This window comes from Rousettus aegyptiacus, unplaced genomic scaffold (genome assembly GCF_014176215.1).
Source record: "Rousettus aegyptiacus isolate mRouAeg1 unplaced genomic scaffold, mRouAeg1.p scaffold_m13_p_1, whole genome shotgun sequence".
In the NCBI taxonomy this organism is placed as follows: domain Eukaryota; kingdom Metazoa; phylum Chordata; class Mammalia; order Chiroptera; family Pteropodidae; genus Rousettus; species Rousettus aegyptiacus.
Window position 1 is genome coordinate 144,029,728 of NW_023416284.1, and position 19,961 is coordinate 144,049,688.

The window sequence follows — 19,961 nt, forward strand, 5'->3', positions numbered from 1 at the left end:
CTGCAGAATAAAACAAAAGACTAATTAAAAGCCTTTTAAAATACTCTTAATGACATGACGCTGAATGAAAAGTCATCACACAAATTGCACATAAAAATGATCTCAATTATGCAAAAATTTACACAGTAAAAAAGTAGAAGGAAATGCGCTAAAATATTAACAATGGCAAAGATGGTGGACTATGGGTAACTGTTCATTATGAACGAATTCTTTCTTCCAAGCAGATACCCACGTACTATAATATTCTTAACATTAAAAAAAAATAATAATAACAAGTGTCTCTAGTACAGTTAGCTAAATCTTGCAGCAAGAGGTAGTTGATGGACCCCAACCCAGAAAACGGCTGTACCTTCGGCTCAGGGGTCAGACTTCCTGGAATGTTCCAAAATGTGATAAATGAGACAGAACTTTTGACTCTAGCTCAGAAGTGATATTAGGTCATAAAATTTATTTCTGAGAATTAGTGGTAATTGACAGTAGAAATGAGAGGCTCTTGCTCAAAAAGCTGCAGAAAAAGAGAGAAAAGCCAATAGAAGCAGTCCCTACACACTGGTCTGGGCGGGACTGCAGGTACCAGATTATTTTTGCTCAGGGAAAAAAATATCAAATAATGGAAATTCTTTTAAAAAATCTGGGTGAAATTTTGGACATCTTTTATAAATTTAAATTCACTTTGTTAATTCTCTGAAAAATAACAATATTCTATCAATAATCTTGATTGTTCTTGGAAATATTATACCCAGTAAATAAAACTTTAAAGAATAAACTTATTTATTGACTGCGTTGTTAAATAATTCAGATAGATCGACAAGTTGTTAAGGATATCAATTTTCCCTGTTTTTGTCGGTTTAAGAAAAATACCATATTTCATTAATTCTAAGATGCGTATTTTTCACACATTAACATCTCTGAAATTAGGGCGTACCCTACAGCATTGTAAGCCCATCAGAATCCCATGGGCCCACAGCAGTCCCCAACCTTTTTTGGCACCAGGGACTGGGGCTCCTATGAGAATTTAATGCCTGATGATCTGAGGTGGAGCTGAGGCAGTGACGCTAGCACTGGGGAGCGGCTGCAAATACAGATGAAGCTTCACTCTCTTGCCCACTGCTCACCTCCTGCTGTGAGGCTTGTTTCTTAACAGGCCACAGACCAGTACCGATCCATGGACTGGGGGTTGGGGACCCCTGCCATAGGGAGCATTTTTTCTTAGTGCTACATGAAATAATGACACATGATATAATCAAAGACATATTAAAGCCAAAGAATTATGATCGACAAAGATAAACGTATCAACATGTAAACAATGAACATCACTCTATTTCTATACTTAATGTCTGTACTCTACAATGCCAACAAATATCCAAAATATTCATTTTCAGAAAGAGAGAGAGAGAGAGATGTTCAAAAATATTGAAGAACCACCAAAATTTATCCAGTAAGATTTTTGCTATATGAAACTTGGTTTGAGTCCCATTTTAAACTATCATAATTACGTTTCTCCTTCATTATTAGTTTATCTTATTAGTTTATGTTAGAAACAGGCATTTTTCCTAGTCTAAGACATGTTTCTCTACCTTTCTATCTTGCCTCTAAAGAGGTCAGCAAAGTATCTACTGACATCGAGATCAAAAGTCGACAAGAAAAAAACCATGATCAGAGAAGGCATCGAATCTCCTTTCTCTCCTGGAAATGAGAGTCTTCTTGAAGGGTCAGTTGCTGCATTTCTTCACTGGTAACTCGGGATGCTCTGCTAAGTGAGAGACTCCCTCACAAAACTCTTCTTGTCGAATAGGTTTTGAAGAAAACAAATTAATAAGCACATTATCCTGAAAGTCTGTATCACTCAAAATTATACTTAACTATCCCCAAATTCCTCAATATGCCAAAAAAATTTCTTCAGAAGAAAATCATATTTTAAACTGAGGTTTTCTGTGGTTCTACTTATCTCTCCCTATTGGCAGGAAAAACCAGGACTTGTGTTATTTTCCATTTCTTTCCATAGAAGCACATCCATTTTAGGATTATGAAGGACCTTCCAGATAACTATATCTGATAACAAATTTCATGCTAATGGAGCAACAGCGAACGATTTTGATGGCATACTAGGTATCTCAATAACTGGAGAGATACTTGGAGAGAGGAAATCTTCCCAATTCACCACATCTAAATGATTGTATAGTTCATCTGTTAGTCAGAAAGATACTGTTACCCAACTCCTTATCACAAATAAATAGTTTTAAGTAACAAGATAGATGACTTAAAAATCGAAGAGGTTATTTTAACCATGGAAAATTCTCTAAATGTCTCCTTGGAATAATTTTTAAAAATTGGGGAAAAACACTTACTTGAAAGTAATCTTTCAATAACAGATTTTTGAAAAGATGGTAGCAAAAGTTAAAATCCCCCAAACTTCCTTTTCCAAAATTAAGACATGAAAAACAACAATTTAAAAAGTAAAAATAGCATAGATCTATACTCAAAGTAAGAGAGTCCAAATTCTTGGAATCTTAGAATGCAGTGGAAATAAGGCAGATGGAAATTTCTTAGGGAAAATACAACTATGGAAGATAGTGACCATTTATCATATGTTTAAAGAAAAGATCAAAAGTAACAGAAAAGAAAAATACTCAAAGATGTATTAAAAGGCTCTCTTCCAGAATGAAGAGGATCTCTGTCTCTTAAGAAAATTTCTTTAAGAATGAATAACAATAAATCTTAATAAAAATAATACTTAAAGGCAATAGAAAAAAATCTATAAGGATTTAGGCAAAACAAATAGATCATTTACTATGGGAAAAACAAAGAGCAGTATGCTACAGGAGTAAGCAATCAGATCGATGTAAAAGTTAGTCCAGAAATTAAACATATATTAAGTTTTCATCAGTTTAAAATTTAGGACCATTTTATATCAACACAGGAAAGCTCAATAAATGATTTATGATGACTGGCATTTATAAATCAATAAAATTTAAGCTATATTTCAGCAATATCAATTCTAGAGATATCTAAGACTAATATACAAAAATAATAATAAAAGAAACATTAAGAAGTACTGAAGACAATATAGCTCAACATTTTTATACCCTTGGGGCAATAGACTTTCTAAGTGTGATGGTAAACTCAGGAAGTAGAAATGGGAAGACTGATAGAAATAACTACATAAAACTCAAATACTTTCATATATCAAAAGTAACATCATGAAAAAGTTTGAAGGTAAATAAAACTTTGAGGAAACTATTTGCTACATATGAACCAACAAATACAAAGAACACACTAATAGAAAAATTGAGCAAAGGACACAATTCATGAAAATAAAAAAGAAAGAAAAGAAAAGAGAAGTAAGTGATCAATTATCACAAGAAAAGATTCTAAGTTTTACCGGTAAGTTCTCAAGAACATAAATTGAGATATCACTTGACACTTATTAAACAGAAAAATGTGAATAAGCCTGACAATACTCTGTTAGTGAGATCTCTCCAAAGAAGATAATCTGAGAACACAAAGATATGTGGCCAAGGATATTTTTTTCACCTTGTTTATAATAGCGAAATACTGAAAACAATCAAAATGTCTGTCGAGACTGCCTTAGTTTAAATTATTTCACATTGCTAAGTGGAATACTTTATAATTTAAGTATACATGTGTGTATATACATACATGCATGCATATGTGAAGATTATGAAATAGTATATATAGTATGATTCTATTCATATATTTTTACATAAAGAGATATAGATAAATCTGCATGTGTTTAGGCATAAAAAGAGGTCTGGGAAAAATAATCAAAAGGCTGATGGTCATTGTCTCTGAGCAGTAAAATATTGAAAGCTGTTTTTGCTTTCTTCTTTGTACCATTTTATATTGCTTGAATTTTTTAACCACAGATAGAAAAATAATATAAAAAGAAAAATTAACAATGAGTGAATAACTCTCATTCTCTGGAAGTTTCTATTGGAAATTTGTGCTTCTTTAGATGGCCTTTTGTTTTCTTGTTTTCTAATGGTTTTGGCTCCTGAAACACAGAACTCTGCTGGCCACGGCTTTAACATCTTAAACAAATTATAACAAAAAGGTAAAAAAAGACTTCATCATACAAGATATTACAGAAGATTTTCAGAACTAAAAAAGATGTCAATAAATAGATAGTAAACAGGGTGCTTCACTGGACCCCTGAGAGAACAAGCTCACTACCCTCATCCTCTTAGGTCCTTTCACTGAGGGACCAGGTGGCAGCTGCGTTAGTGCTCTTCCCCTGAAGATTTTTCCTCATCTCCAAAGACCTTCGGAGACCTCAAATGCTATCCAAAACCATCCTAGCATGGCCGTGGATACATAATTTGATATAATCAAATGTATGAATCATTTGAGAACTGTCAAAACCCTGAAGGTATATGCGATACCACTAAATTTCTCTGTTTTCAATTGTGGACGTTGGTGAATATGGATTGCCTCAACTCAGGTCAGGTTTGGAAACCATCTTGAAGCAAAAAACTTTAGTAAACATCAAAAAAATTCTGTCCCTAGCACAACCTAACAATCAGTCTCTGAATCTCCAAGTTTGACGTTTGTCAAGTCCTGGCTTGACACATCAAATCAGGTAATTTGTTGCTGGTTTCCTGAGTCACACTCTTCTTACCAAAACAAGGCTCGTCTAGAAATAGTACAACTGAAATCAAGAGAAACTGAGATCTGGTCTATGAATTTGGGATGACATGTTACCTGTTAGTCTTGTAAATTTAATGCATATAAATTAAGGTCCTGGCTAATAGTGCTTCACTGAGGTAAAGAGCAATGAATCACCAAATCCAAAGCATATACCAATGTCACCGAGTCACTTGCAGCATTTATTCATGCATCCACTCATTCATTTATTAATTCATCCAACAAATATCCGTTGACTATGCAGTGAGTGTCAAATACTGTGCTTAGGCACTTGGATTACAGATGAGAATAAATAAGACACATCTCCTAATATATTCACCGATCATAGAGAAGCTGGTAGGTAAAGAAGCAATAATAATATTTAAGATAGATGGCATAACGGAGGTTTCATACGAAATGCTACGAGAACACCAAGAAGGAAAGAAATCAGTTCTCTTAACAGGGCTGAGAGGAGTGAAGCGAGGACAGGAAAAACATAAGAAGGTAATATCAGAGATAGGATTGTCCCAGGCAAAGAGAACAAGCTAAATTAACAGAGCTGGCGATAGAGCAGGTACGTGTAGGTGGTACATGGAGAAGGGCGGGCCAACCAGACTGTAAGCAGGATCAATGGCTTTCTGTTGTCTCTAAAAGCATTAAGGGGTGGTAGTTACAAGGATCTCTAGACTCCTAATGGACTCTAAATTATTTCCTTCTATTAACTGCATGGAATGGGTTCCTGACCTTGGTGTAATGCTCTTCGTCTTGTCATTTCAAAAGTACAACCAGAATCCTATTTTCTCTCATCCTTGGTCACTACGTTGAATTTACCTTAAGCCGATGTCTCTACTACCATTCTTTTGCCAACGGCCTCGTATGTGCCCTAATACTCACACTCCACATGCTGCTTAGGTCTGTATGTGAGGTGGTTTCCAGTGATAACGGGCCTTGGCATATATCTAAAACTTCAACCATTCTCCAAGGTGGCCAAGCCATCTTGCTTCTCCACACACTCATCTCTTGCTTCTCTCAACTCCTTCATCACCTATTGCTTATACTTCCAGTTTCAGCAAGCATTGGTTAAATGATGGTTTATAGAGTTTTCTCATTGTTTCATGCATATAAATGATTTCTGTACATTCCTGGAGGCCAGAAGCCGTGTTTCATATGTCACTTTGCTCTTTACAGCACTAGGTGCAATACTGAACCTGCAGAGTGTTCCTGGCACCTGTGACAATACCATTCACCATGCAGCTTACCCACCTCACCTAGGTCAATCACCCACAACTGGGGTCACAGGTGCACATTCATAGTTCTTAATTTTGGATATAAATATGTCAATATGATAGAATACTTTAATGAAACCTTTATACCATAAGAAGAGGGACAGCAATACAATCTGTTAAATGGGTAAAACACACTCCCTTAGCACACTTTTTCCCCCAATTCTGACACTACAATTGGGCCAACAGAAGCCAAAGCCAACACTCAGTCCTAATGCTCACATTTTGCTCTCTGGTACTGTCCTCCACTCTAAATAAAACCAGGACTCCTTAGAGATTCCGTAGCTGGTGGAGAGAGAAAGAGAAAGGTTAGGATTCCCTTGGAACATCTTATTATTACCAGAACAAGGATGATTTTAAGAATATCAGGGACAGTGTTAAGAGGACAAAGAAGCAAGTTGTAACAATTTATGAATCAATAATAATAACAATCGTAACACAGTAAATTGAAATTATGAGTCTCAGAAGACTATGATAAAGTACACCAAACTCTAGTTGTAATCATTTTAATACAAAAGAAGTGTGAATAGAATAAAGTATTTATTTTTGTTGATTCTAGTACGTACGAAAGAGTTTATCTATAGGTATTTTGTTCCATTAAGTACTGATGTGCTCTTGCCTCTATCTGTCTAAATAGACAAGGGTGAGTACAGAGAAACTGTAAATAAGCCAAATTGTCCTGGAAAAATAGAAACTGACCCAGGAACAAAAAGCCCAGTTGTCACACATAGTAAGCGGGTCCAATAGAATGGTCAACAGTGATGAGTCTGTCAGATGTCTTTAGAGGAGTTGTAATGTGCAGACTTGTTTACTCAGCCTGGAAGAGATGAAGCTTCTAGATGTGCCTAGTAAGTATATGGAGAGTTCAAGACACAGGTGTCTCCTTCTTCACAGGTAGAACTCCCGACTCTGTTGGGTAGGGTGCAGGGGCTTCCTGTGTCCTTATAACTGGCCATCTGCTATGAGGGTAGACTCTAAAAGCCTGTCAAATCCATTCCACTCTTACCTGAGCTTATAAAAGTCCCTCCCCCCAATACTGGAACCTTCCCTGCACCTAGTAAGGGTACAGCAGCCAGGGTGATAGAGAGCCAAGACTCATATATTTAAGGAGAAGGAGGAAATATACATAGCAAGAGCAGTGAATATGCATAGTGAAGTGGAGCAGTGAATATGCATAGTGAAGTGGAGGAAACACCCATTACAACCTGCAGGATTTGGAAAAACTTTATGACATTTGAACACAGGAGTGACAGGCACACTACAGAGGTATGAATAATTCAGCGGCTGGGCAGTGACTCAGCTATATCCTAAATCTACCTATTTTCTGGGACCTGCCAGTCCCCTCAGCCAGCACAGGAAGAAGAGAGAAGCTGCTTGTAACTCCAGCACCACCATCTGGGCCCACTGACCTGGAGCAGCTCGTTGGAACGTGGTCATCACAGAGCAAGGGAAAGCAGGTGCCAGGCCCAGAAGAGATGGGCGGCCACCTCTTGTTTCAGCTGTCCACCCGTTCCCTTGCAGTTGAGTCCTCTACACTGACAGACCTTCCCCTTCAGATGACCTCCTTTCAGAAGACAACCTTCTAGAGACTTTGAGGGCTGGCCCCGGGCCTCTCTCTTTCAGCTCCATTCTTCACCTTACCCCTGCAATTCTCTGTACGAGAGGGGGCTGCTCCCCAAAGCTGTTTTCTGAGGTTGCTGTGACAGCAGGCTGCTGACTGGGTTTTCCCAATGGGAGGTGCTGGTATAAGTTTGGAGCGTGGAGTTGGCATGAATGAAACCAGGAAAGTTATCACCCTCTCTCTTTGCTTTATAAGGTCTCTGTTAGGAACTGCTTCTCTTCTGTGGCTCTAGCTCCTACCAGGGAGGCCCACAGCATCCCACACTGTGCTGGGTGACCTGGCCCTGCCTTCTGCTACACCACCTCCTCCCTCTGTCCTTCTAGCCTAGGGGTGGTTGCAACCACAGGGACTGTGGTTAGCTGTCCAGTCTCATTTTTTCTCTTTCATCACTGTATGAGTGTTTCTCAGCATTAAATACCCAGAACCTTATATACTAAAGAGATTTCCTAGTTAGACCCCAGCAGACAGACATGGAAGAGAATGGTATCTGTCTGCCCTTTGGGAAGGTCAGTTAATGACTGGGAAGAATGAGAACCTTGTAAGAAGGTCTGTTTTAGAAATGTCTTATCTTTCCAGATAGAGTCTGTCTAAATGTGGTCACACTTGGGGACGCGCCTACATGCAAACCCATGGGTTGTGAGAAGGAATCTAGAAGAGGAAGGAGATAGGATGCTCTCTGCCATTGCTGTAGTCCGCAAAATCACAGCCAAGAAAAATCAGAGAAAAATAATCTTCAACATAAATGTTTAAATTTACATAGTAGCATGTATAGCATGCTATCACATGGCAAATGAGGAAGATACAGGTTACAAACATGTACACACATATGCATGCGTATATACCTATACGTACATAAAATTATCTGTAAGTGTTTAAAAATAATAGCAGTCCTCTCTTGAAAGGAGGGGCAACTGCGGTTCTAAGGGCTGGAGGGAGAGACTTTTCTCTGCATGCTGTTTTCTACCTTTGTATTTTGTGTGTATCCAAAAAAGAAAAACAAATAAACCTAATCTACCATCTCATACTGTAGAGAAGAATGAATGAGTGACTCTGCTATCTGCAGCTGTTTGTCAGCCGGGGCCAGCTGCACTAGCTGTGGATGGTGGGATGCCCAGGTGCTCTCAACTCTGAAAGGACTGCAAAGCAACAGCCAGTCCGTGGGTACTACACTCCTCATGTGCCACGGTAGTGTACATCTGCACTGACCAGAATGCTAAGAACCCCAGTGACGTGACGGACTAGACCAGCAACCATTCCATAAGTACTCATAGCACATCAAGCATACTAACTAGGTGCCGGTGAAAATGACCCTGAACTTAGGGGCTGGACTCCAGTCCTGGCTCTACTCCTAATCACTTAACCTCTCTGGGCCTCAGACATCTCATCTATACAAGTTTAGATCTCTGAACTCCCTGTCAAACAAAACCCCAAGATTTGTAGGTAAAGAGACAACAAAATGTTAGGTTTAGACAGTTTCTTACTTATTTAGACAGCAAAAGCAAGAAGAGACGGACTCCCCCATTGTCCCTTGTCCCACAGGACAACACAGAAGAAAAAAGGGGCCAGGCGACAGCAATATGAGAAGAGCCATCATGCTGCAGAGTAGCAGTTCTACAGCCTGCAGCTTTTCCCTGAGGGAAAGCCAGGAAAAAGCCTCACAGCTCATCAACACCCAAGAGGCAATGAGAAATTGTCCTACAGCAGCCCCTTGCGCAGATAGGGAAGCCAGTGGCAAACGGGCTTCCCATGCTCTCATGCCGGAAGGATCACAGGGATTCTGCCAAGACTTAGATCAGCTACCCACAAGCCTTGCCTGCGTGGTCTCTGGGGAGACATTCAAGGTGGTTGGGGTGCCATGGCAGAGCCAGTTTCCTACACTCTTCTCCTGTCTTTGAGAAGCTAACCATTTGGTAAGGGAGAAGAGATATGTTATAAAAGGAAGACAGTTCTGAGACAACTAGTATCTCAAAGATAAGGACCAAAGAGCCCAGGACACTCAGAGAGAAGAGGTCCTGTGGGGCTGAGATTCTCGGGGGTCACAGGACAAGGAAGGGAAAGTCAGAGTTTAGGACCTTCCAGCTCCTCTCCACCTCACCCTCACCAGGTCCTTGCCTCCTGGCACTGCCTAACGGAGCCTTGTACCCTCCCTCTTTCACTACTGACTCCAAAGAACATCCAAGCTCAAGGGGTCTCCTATAAGTAACCCCTGAGGTTTCCCCCCATTACCTGCTCCTCACTCATTCCAGGGGGTTCTCATGGGCTTTAACATAATAACAAAACTGACCTGCCTCTAATCTGGATGGAAGGTAGAAAGAGAACTCAAGATAAGTAAATGAATCGCAATAAGTCTCCCTAGAAGCTTCTAACTTGGTGCCCCACTTAAAGGTGGAGTCAGAGAAGTGGTATTACTTGAATTTTGCTCAGCTTTTCAAGAGATAGCTCTATACTCTCCCCAAAAGGCATCAGCCTCTAACATGTCATTCTCTTTATTTGTAACCTTGTCTGTCTTTCCCAATATACGAGAGCTCCCTGAAGGAGCAGCATATATCTCGCCTAATTCAGCATCTGGCACATCTTAGGGACTTAGCAGGTGTTTATTGAATAATGATATATGAATGAATGAGTGACCAGTAAGCCAGGCCCTCTTCCTAGACTCCTCCCAGTCCCTAGCACTGAGGCAGCAGGATCCAGCCCAGGGTACTTGCCACCATGAGGTTCAGAACTCTTCCCCATGATAGCCGCTTTCTAAAAATAAAGCCACTCCAGGAAGACACAGTGCACCATATGCTGTCAAGATGAACCTTCACCTACTTCATCTCTATTAATTTTCATGACTCTATGATGGTAAGTATGATCGTCCTTGGATTTACAGATGATGAACCGAGGCCCTGAGAGGTTGCATGAGATCACTCATTAGTAGGTAGAACTCAAAGTACACCAAAGGGCTTTTCGTACAAATCCCTACAGCTGCCTCCTGGGGTCAGCCCGAGAGAGCATGCGGGAACCTGCAACGGAGCTGGTTAGGAAGTACAGGAGGGAAGCCCAACCCTTCAAGCCATATCTCCCAAGTCCTTGTAGGATACGAAGAGATGGCACTGACACAGCAAAAGCTCAGGTGGTATAAGGCACCTCAACCAACTGGCCGACCTCATGATGACCGGGTGGGTAGAAGAGCACGCTATGGAATGAGTGCCTGTGACGTACAGCATGATCCAGACTTTTTAAAAGGTTATTAAAGAGTATCGTGGGGAGTAGTAAGGCAACGGTTGCTGGAAGACACTTGTCTCTGTTGAGAGGTGGAGTCAGTGACTTTCTATCAGTCTCTAAACTCGCATTGTACACTTTAAGGAATGGCACTTTTTAGGGCAGGTACAAGTGTTTCTTTTTTTGCAAACCACTATTTCCTGTTTTGTTCTCTATTTATACTTTACATTCAGTTTTGAGAAAGCACTGGTGGCTTGGTGTTTTGGTTGTTTCTGGTTCAATCTTATCTACAAAGAAACTCTTTTCAAGACGATTTTTTATAATATACACCAATCGTACACCTGGATTCCTTTAAAATACTTTGCTAAGAAAAAGTGTTAAAGCTTTAACATTGAAACAACAAGATTCAAATAACACAAATCACAACACTCTAAATCAATGCCTTGCATGGTGCAAATCCATTCACCAGTCTTGGGGATTTGTGAATTCTTCAAGGATTCACACAGGGCTTTTTTAGGCAGCAATATTTCCAACGCAAACATTTTTACTCAAATTTTCAGGAACACAGTTGTTCAAAATGAAGTTGAGAAATATGTAACTATGATATCTTCATTACGCTACTCTTTGCAAAATGTTGAAGTATCTAAGGCACTCTACTGGCACTATGTAATGAGACGCAGCAACTCAATATTTGCCCTTGAAAAACTCACTGTCTAAGAAAGATACACCACCTTGGACCAGTCAGCAGAAAATAATCAGGACCCAACATCCTCCCCTCTTGTGCGAGTCATGGAGAGATGCATTTAAGAGGTGAAAGTCAAGAGCAAGTGCATAGTTATCTTGAAACTGATTTTGTTTTTTCATGTTTGTTAGCTGAAATCTTTGCTCTTCCAATAGACAAGCACCATGTTTCTGTGGTTGAGGGGCCAGTGGGAAGAGAAGGTGGTCAGGGGCCAGCAAATAAGGATCGGGAGAGCTGGCTTTGACTCACGGTGATAAGTAAGTAGAGCAGCAGTGTGACTCGTGAGTATCAGTGCCCTGACCTGTCAAATAGAGACACCAGTTCTTGTCAGGGTCACATTACCAGGCTGCCTCAATGATCTGATGAGAAAATGACCATGAGAGCCCGTCGTTATCTGTAAAGCCCCATGTGATGTAAATTAACTACTGTGCCCAGACAAATGATTCTTATCTTTTGGTTCCTCTGCGAAGGACAGTTAATAGGAACTCTATTTTCCAACCGACTTGTTTGCAAGTCCCCTAAAGACAACACACAACAAAAAAATCATTTATTTTCATTTACTAAGCTAAAGAAATACACCCAAATTGATCCAGAGAACGCCACGCTCCAAATCCCTTCCTGCAGAACGTCACAGTAGTCTTGTCTCCTGGCTAGATGACACCCATCTCACAGGGGGAAGCAGTTACTGACACCCTGGCATCGGAGATTTCAGAGCTCTCTAGAAGGCTGTGAGGCTGGGGGGAAAGGCAGGGTACTTGGTACCTGGCCCTGTCACCATCCATCATCTATACAGGCAGTCACTTCACACTGACGCATGCCTTCCGCCTATTATTTCACAAAGAAAGACCCCAGTATCTTCAAATATTAGGAATGTAAACTACCACCAGGTCTGGAAATAGAGTGGGTAAAGGGAAGGAGGGTTTGGAACGAGGAGTACAGGAAGACGTTCCTCTGTGTTTGTGTTTCTAACTTAAAGAAAGGAAAAACCAAACACAGTCCTAATTTGTTTCTGATCACTGAGGGTCACAAGGCTTCTCAGTTGTCCTGTTAGGTGCGGTCACAGCGTCAGCCCAATAAGGACATGGGGGCATCACTGCTTCTCTGACCAGTGATCCCGATGGCCACCATTGCACAGCCTGGTGGGCCCGCAGGCCTTACAATGCTGAAAGGCCATGGCCAAAAAAGACATTCTTAGCCTCAAAAGGGTAGCAATGGCCAGCAATGAACTTTTATCCCCTCATGCATCCTTTCAATCATTCAAAAATATTATCTGGGCACCTATTCTGTGTTTGTCCCTATGCAGAACCCAGTGGGGACATATAGGTGAACCCAGCCACTCTCAGGTGAAGGGAAGAAAAGCAGACCCCCTACGGGTCATCATGTCTCCTCGAGTTCCAGCTTGCACATACACACATGTACGCACGCACGCACGCACACACACTCACGCCCCCTTCCAGGGGGTCTCACTGGGATGTAGTAGAGCTGAATTCTCCATGTGCGTGTTGCCAATACACAGCTTCTCAATCTCCGTCTCCCAGATGGCTCTGACTTGGTGGCACTCGCAGGTCACCTGAGAGGGAGGAGCACTCACAGCACACACTCAGTCCCAAGGAGGTCTGGCCAATAACCACAAAGACAGAACCTCTGTGGACCAGGCTGTCCTGCCAGCCCATAGCAGAACAGCCAAGTTTGTCTTTGGGTCTTCCTTGAACAAACTCCTCTCCCCTCAGAGCACTCCATCTTTGAGGCAAGATTTCCAATCCTTCCAGCCCTCGTCAGTGACTTCTCTCACACTTGTGTCCTCTTACTTCAGAGGTGGACCCTAGTAGACACAGTTATAGCACAGGGCCCAGCTCATAGGACCAACAAGGCAACAAATAGATAAATGAACTAATGAAGCGTATAGGCACGCATATATTACTTTGTTCAATTGTCATTACAAGCCTCTAAGGCAAGTATTATTAGGTACCTCCGTTATAAAGATGAAGAATCTTTAAATCTACAGAGTTAATGGCTCAGAAAGGCTCCCTACCTTGCCACAGTTTGCACAGCTGATGCTCAGCCCAGCCTCTCTCCACAAGCACGTGGATAACAAGAAGTTAGCTGCTGAGACCTAAGCAGTGTCATTTCCCAGGGCTTTTGTCTCTGGCTGTGAGATGTTGCATTTTGAAAGCTGACTACTTACTCCTCAAGACCAAAAAGTCCAGAAGCCTCGTGCACACCCTGAGACAAGTCGTCAACATTATTAATTCCTAATCTGGGCTGGGTAAAAGCTTATGTGACTTTTCGGGGCCTCATATACAGTGAATCCTCAGCAAATAGGATTTGATTGACTCATAAAAAGAAAGAAAGGGAGGGGAATGATACAATTGTGGCTTTCCACTTCTTGGCGGCTAAATGAAAGGTCAAAAAAGGGAAAAATAATGGCTCCTTTGTCTTGTTCTCTCTCCAGTGGGTTAGCAGTCCACAAGCAGTTTTCCTGGATAATTTGCCAGATCTTCTCCCTTGTTGAAGGTCCCCTGAGACCATGCAACAGCAGTTTAACCAGTTTTCAAAGTTTACCTATTAAAAATCTGCAGCTATATGAGTATTTATTGAACACTTACTAGGTACAAGGCACTTGTGATACAAAAAGACGTCAAGACAAGCACAAGTGGAAGAGTACCTGCAGCCGCAGTCATGCCTGGTCTAGGACAAACCTTGCACCCTTCCCGCAGGAAACAGGAAGGAGAGTCTTGGCGGTGGTCAAAGCGCAGAACAGGCTGCGGGTCATGAAGAGCACTACAGAATACAGAAATGGGTCGTGGGGCGAATTTTTATTTTTCAGACCAATATCAAGGACGGAATTATCCTACCAGCAGGGCTCAGGGGCAATTTGTTTCTGTTTGCTGCATAAAGGGGAAGGATCTCAACCCGGAGGTGGCAGAACACGTGACAAGAGAAGAAATGCCTGCCAGAGGTGGCGGCTTCTCCTCACTTTAGTGAGCTCAAACTTCTCTGAGCTCAGACAAAACACCCCTCGAGCACAGCAGGTGTTTACAGATGGGGTCTCGGAGCCACTGCTGAACATTTCCGAGAAATCGTGGAAAGGGGAAAAAGTACTAAGTAGGGCAGAGGAGCATATTTTACCCAAATTTTCAAAAAAGGTTGGATTCTGAATGTGAATAATTAGTTATGAAACTAATTATTAAACAAATAAATAAGCTCTTGCAAAAGAATGTGGTAATCACTAATATGGGAAACATTGGCTCCCAGGAGAAAAAGTCCCTGAAAGTTTAAGGCTTATCTTAATTGGATTTACTTGGCGGGAGAGGTGGGCCAATCAGAATTAGGTTGGAAATCAGAGGAAGACTATAACCATGGGCTGTCTTGTTACTGCAATGTATCTGACAAAATTTCCCAAGATTATTTCGTGGTTCAGATAGTGAATGTGAGCAGAAGGCTGTTACTTTGGGGTGGAATCATAACTATTGAGACACTACCCAGGTTCCAAATTGCATGACTAATGATAGTGCTGATGTGCAGGTTATCTCTAGTGGCATGCCAAAGGTCTCTGGTTTTAGTTATGTTCTCTCTGCTGACATGTATGAAGATCTAGAAGGCAATCCTATTAAATAAATAGATGACACAAGTCTGGGAAAGACAGCCAATGCTACAATTACAGAATTAGGATGCAAAAATTTTAGTTGAATGGACCAAAGCAATCAAATGAAAACTTTAAAGATAGAATAGCTGATATATCATTCACAGATCTACAGGAGAGGCTTTACAGAAAAGGTTTCCTGGGTGAAAAAGGTCTAGAAATTTTAGTTAATGACAAGTCTTCTTTAGACAGTGGTGCAGGCCATGTTATCAAGAAGCTCATGGGAATATAGACTGTAGAGTGTCCAGCTCAAGGGAAAAAATAACCCCATTGTTTGCGGAACATCTGGAGCTTTACACTTGTTTCTGGGGGCAAGAATTAATGTAAATATTAAACCCAAAAGAAGAGGAGAAGGGTATATGGGAACTTTCCTTTGTGTAACAGTTGAAAATATTAAGGACATTTAGTGTGGAAAAAGGACAAATTATTCCAAGCAGCAGCACAAGGCAGAGCCAGGATATAGCAGGCACCTGTGTGGTCCACTCTCACACTGCATCAAGAATTTACACTACATTATTAGTTAAAAGAATGATTACTCCGAATTCTCATCACCTAAAATCCTGTCTAACTCGAAAGCGGGAAAGCAGTGGTTAATGTGCTTCCTCACATTAGCAGTAAGAAGAACTGATGGGATAGTGTGTATTACAGCCAGTGGCTATTTATTCTGCAGGAAGCCCTTGCATGCACATGAAACACAGAGCCAATAACTGGGAAACATACTGGACAAACAAATGCTTAACACAGCTGAGCAATTGCAGGACAGGACATTTGGGCCCCTCCTTCCTGCTTCGAGGAGGGTATCTTTCTCACTGTGAACCAGACATGGCCCCCTTTTTTCTGCTTTTATCTCTTCTTCTGTCACTTCTTTGCAGGATGAGTTGCACCTTTCTATTGGGGGTGCAAATCCCAAATCTAAGAAGCCCCATTAAGTAAGGACATTAGAGCCTATCAAAATACAAAAGTCAGTATAGGAAAATAAAAATGTTTCATCCATCCCAAACATCAATCTCTTTTTACTATGGTCTTATTATCAGTTTCTTGTTATATTTTGTAACACATTTTCAAGAAGTATCTTTGCTATGAGACTTGAGGGGCAGCAGTAGTCAATTAAGATGAAACCAAAGATGTAATCACAGCAGAATGACAGGCACAAAGAAGACACTCAGTAAATAATTATTGAATTGGTTTGCACTGAATTGGATGGCACGGAACAGATTTAAATAAAAGCGCCCAGGATGAGGCATTTAATAAGCCTTTCTCTAATTGAACTGGACTGGCAAAATAAATCATGGGAAATCCATATTCTGAAATATGGTACAGTCTTTAGAAAGACTAATTGCTCCCTGCTCTCAGAGTACCCCAGAGGGGTACAAGCAGGCTCCTCTGTGTGCAAACAGAGAACTGTCTCCAGGATTTATTGTTCCATTAGAAAGCAACAGAAAGTAGCCAAAGAGTAGATATGTATATCCTATTTGTATGTTATACAAATGTATACAAGAAAAGGCATGTATTTTTAAAATATATTTTGTTTAGTTTATCAATTAAAATCTACTCGAGTACACCAGACAGATGGTGGAATATTTAAAACTTTATTTTTTGATAACCTAGTTGAGTAGTGTATTAGCTTCCTAGTGCTGTAATAACTAATTGGCACAAACTAATAACTAATTGGCTTAGAACAACAGAAGTCTATCTCTCACAGGTCAGGAGGCCAGAAGTCTGAAATCGAGCTGTCAGGCAGGGTTGATTTCTTCTTAGGGCCCTGCGGAAGAATCTGAGAATCTATTTCATGCCTCTTTCTAGCTTCTGGTGGTTGCCAGCAATCCTTGGCATTCCTTGGCCAACAGCTACATCACTCCACTGCAGCTACATCACTGCATTGTCACACGGTCTCCACCGCTCTCTGTGGTCTCTGTATCCCCACATGGCCTTCTTACAGTTACACTAGTCATTGGATCTACGATCCATCCTAATCCAGTATAATGTCATCCTAACTAATTACATCTAAAAAGATCCGATTCCAATTAAAGTCACACTCTGAGGTCTTGGATGGACATGAATTTGGGGAGGACATTATTCAATCCAGTACAAGTAGTATACATCAACCTTTCAGTTTGGGGAAATACTGCCTTTTATCTTACCAGCTAGAGTGGTATGTTAACTTGAATATGAATTTCTACAGAAGCCTTTTGCTATAATTTAAGGCACTTTTCTTTCTATACTTTCTGGGAATACAAAGAAAATCTGAAAGTTCTTTTTGTAATATTACCATAATTTGTGAAGTTTTTCATTTAAATTTATATTTCCTAAATAATTTTTTTTTAATTGAGGTGCAATTCACATACAGTGAAATGCACGGTCTTAAAGGTGTAATTTAATGAGTTGTAACACACCAATGTAATTCATACTTTGATCAAAATATAAAATATTTTCATCATCTTAGAAAGTTCATTTATGTCTCTTTCCAGTCAGCCCCACTCCTCCAAAAGCAACCAGTACTCTGATTTCTATCACCATAGATGAGTTTTGTTTGTTCATGCACTTCATATATATGGATCATACGATATGTACTCTTTGCATCCGGCTTCTTCCTTAGCTCATAAACATATTTTTGCATACATCGGTAAGTCATTTCTCTTTGTTGCTGAGTAGTATCCCATTGTATGAATACATCACAATCTGTTAGTCCATTCGCCTGTTGATAGACATTTGGATTGCTTCCAGTTTTAAGATATTTTGAATAAATCTGCCAGAAACATTCATGTACAAGTCTTTTGTGGACATATGATTTTCTTTTCTTGGGTAAATACCCAGGAGTAGAATTGTTGGATCATAAGGGAGATTTGTGTTTAACTTTATAAGGAACTGCCAAACAATTGTCCAGTGGTTGTATCATCCTCACTGCACCAGTGTAAAAGGGGACCAGTTGCTCCATATTCTCATCAATACGGGTACTGTCAGTCCAATGGATGGAATTTAATGAGCATTTCCTAGATACATAGAATGTTGGTGAGCATCTCTTCACGTGTATGTTTGTATAACTTCTGTTTGAAGTGACTGTTAAAGTCTTTTGCCCAAATATTTATTGGGTTGTTTGCCTTTTTTATTTATTATTGCACTGTAGGAGCTCTTTATATATTTTGGATACAAATTCTTTGTGAAATACATGTAACTACAAAACTCTCCAAGTCTATGGCTTGACTATTCATTCTCCAACTAGAGTTGTTTTTTTTTAATTAATTTATTTTTTTATGGTGACATTGGTTAATGAAATCCAATAAGTTTACTCATGATCATGAATACTTTGTACACTTTAACAGCTACACACACACACACACACACACACACACACACACACACACTGTATGTTCACCTCCCATATCTACCTAGTGCTTTTCATTGAGCAAAGTTTTTTTTTTTTTAATGAAGCTTAATATAGCAACCCCTTGTTTTATGATTAGTGTGTTTGTGGCCTCTCCAAGAACATTTTTTCTATCCCAAGGTCATGAAGATACTCTCCTGTTTTTTTCTAATTATGAAGCTCTGTGGTTTTACCTATTATAGTTTAAGGTATATAATTCATCTCAAATTAATTATTGTGTATGGTATGAAATAAGGTTCAAGATTCATTCTTCCCACACACAGCTATAGTCAATCATCCCAACTCAGGTTGCCGAAAAGAGTTTTCTCTCTCCTTTGAACTGCTTTGGGGCTTTTGTCAAAATCAGTTAACCATATGAATTTGAGCCTGTTTCTGGACCTTTTATTCTATTTCATTGATGTATTTGTCTATACTTATTTAAATACCAAACTCTTATGTTTACTTTATAGTAGGTCTTAAAATCAAATAGTGTGAGTCCTCCAACTTTATTTTCCTTTCCCAGGATTATTTCATAATTTACATTTGAATTTCCATAGAAGCTCAATAAACCTGTTGGTGTTTGGATTGGGAATACATTAACTCTATCAATCAATTTGGGAAGAATGGAAATTTTACCAATATTGAGTCATACAACCCATACACGTAGTATATGTCTCCACTTATTTATGTCTTCTTTAGTGTTTCTCAGAAATGTTTTGTCTTATATTTTATTTTTCAATTCTAGAATTCCAACTTTTACTAGTTTTTATTTATTTTCGGTTTCCATTTCTGTTTCTGAAATAACATCTCTTTTCCTTATATTTTTTTGATGTATTTATAATAATTATTTTAAAGTACTTACCTGCTAATATACCTGGCCCACCTGTGGATATATTCCTATCATCTATATTTTTTCATGATCATGAGTAAATTTTCCTGCTTCTTTATATCTTTCTCCCTCTTTTAAATTGTACCCCAGGAATTGTGTACAGAAAAATAGTGGAGAATGGAACATGATTTTTTGCTTAGTTTTGTTTATTTCCCAGAGTTGCAAGCCCTTTCCTGTCAGGTGGTTATTCAGGTTTACCTAGAATCTAACTGAGCTGGTGCTGAGCTGTAGCTTTATTCAGATCAAGTTTACCTGTGATTTGCCCAACTCCCAAATGGTTTCCTCAATTTTGTGTTTACCTTTGAATTCACCTCTTACAGGGCCCCAGAATCCAAAAACTAGGAGGATGTTTGAAACTACATAACTTTTCCCTGCTTACCAGCCCCTCCTCCACTGATGCTAAATTCAGAAAGGAGGAGATGAATTTATTGGGTTTTTCATGTATGTATTTTTGTGCCACTTATTAATTTATTGCTTGTCAGCAACAAATGCACCTTTCTTTGCTCTACACTGTGATACTGGGGCTGGATTCTGCAGACGATATTTCTCCATAGCCAGTTGGCTGGGTGTTGGG

At 39.9% G+C, this 19,961-nt stretch overlaps 1 protein-coding gene across 8 annotated transcripts in view; it reads right to left on the reverse strand.

The window, feature by feature from the left end:
* Positions 1-19,961, reverse strand: part of SCML4 (Scm polycomb group protein like 4) — a 91,165-nt gene that overhangs the window by 48,997 nt on the left and 22,207 nt on the right. The gene's annotated exons all lie outside the window — the stretch shown is intronic.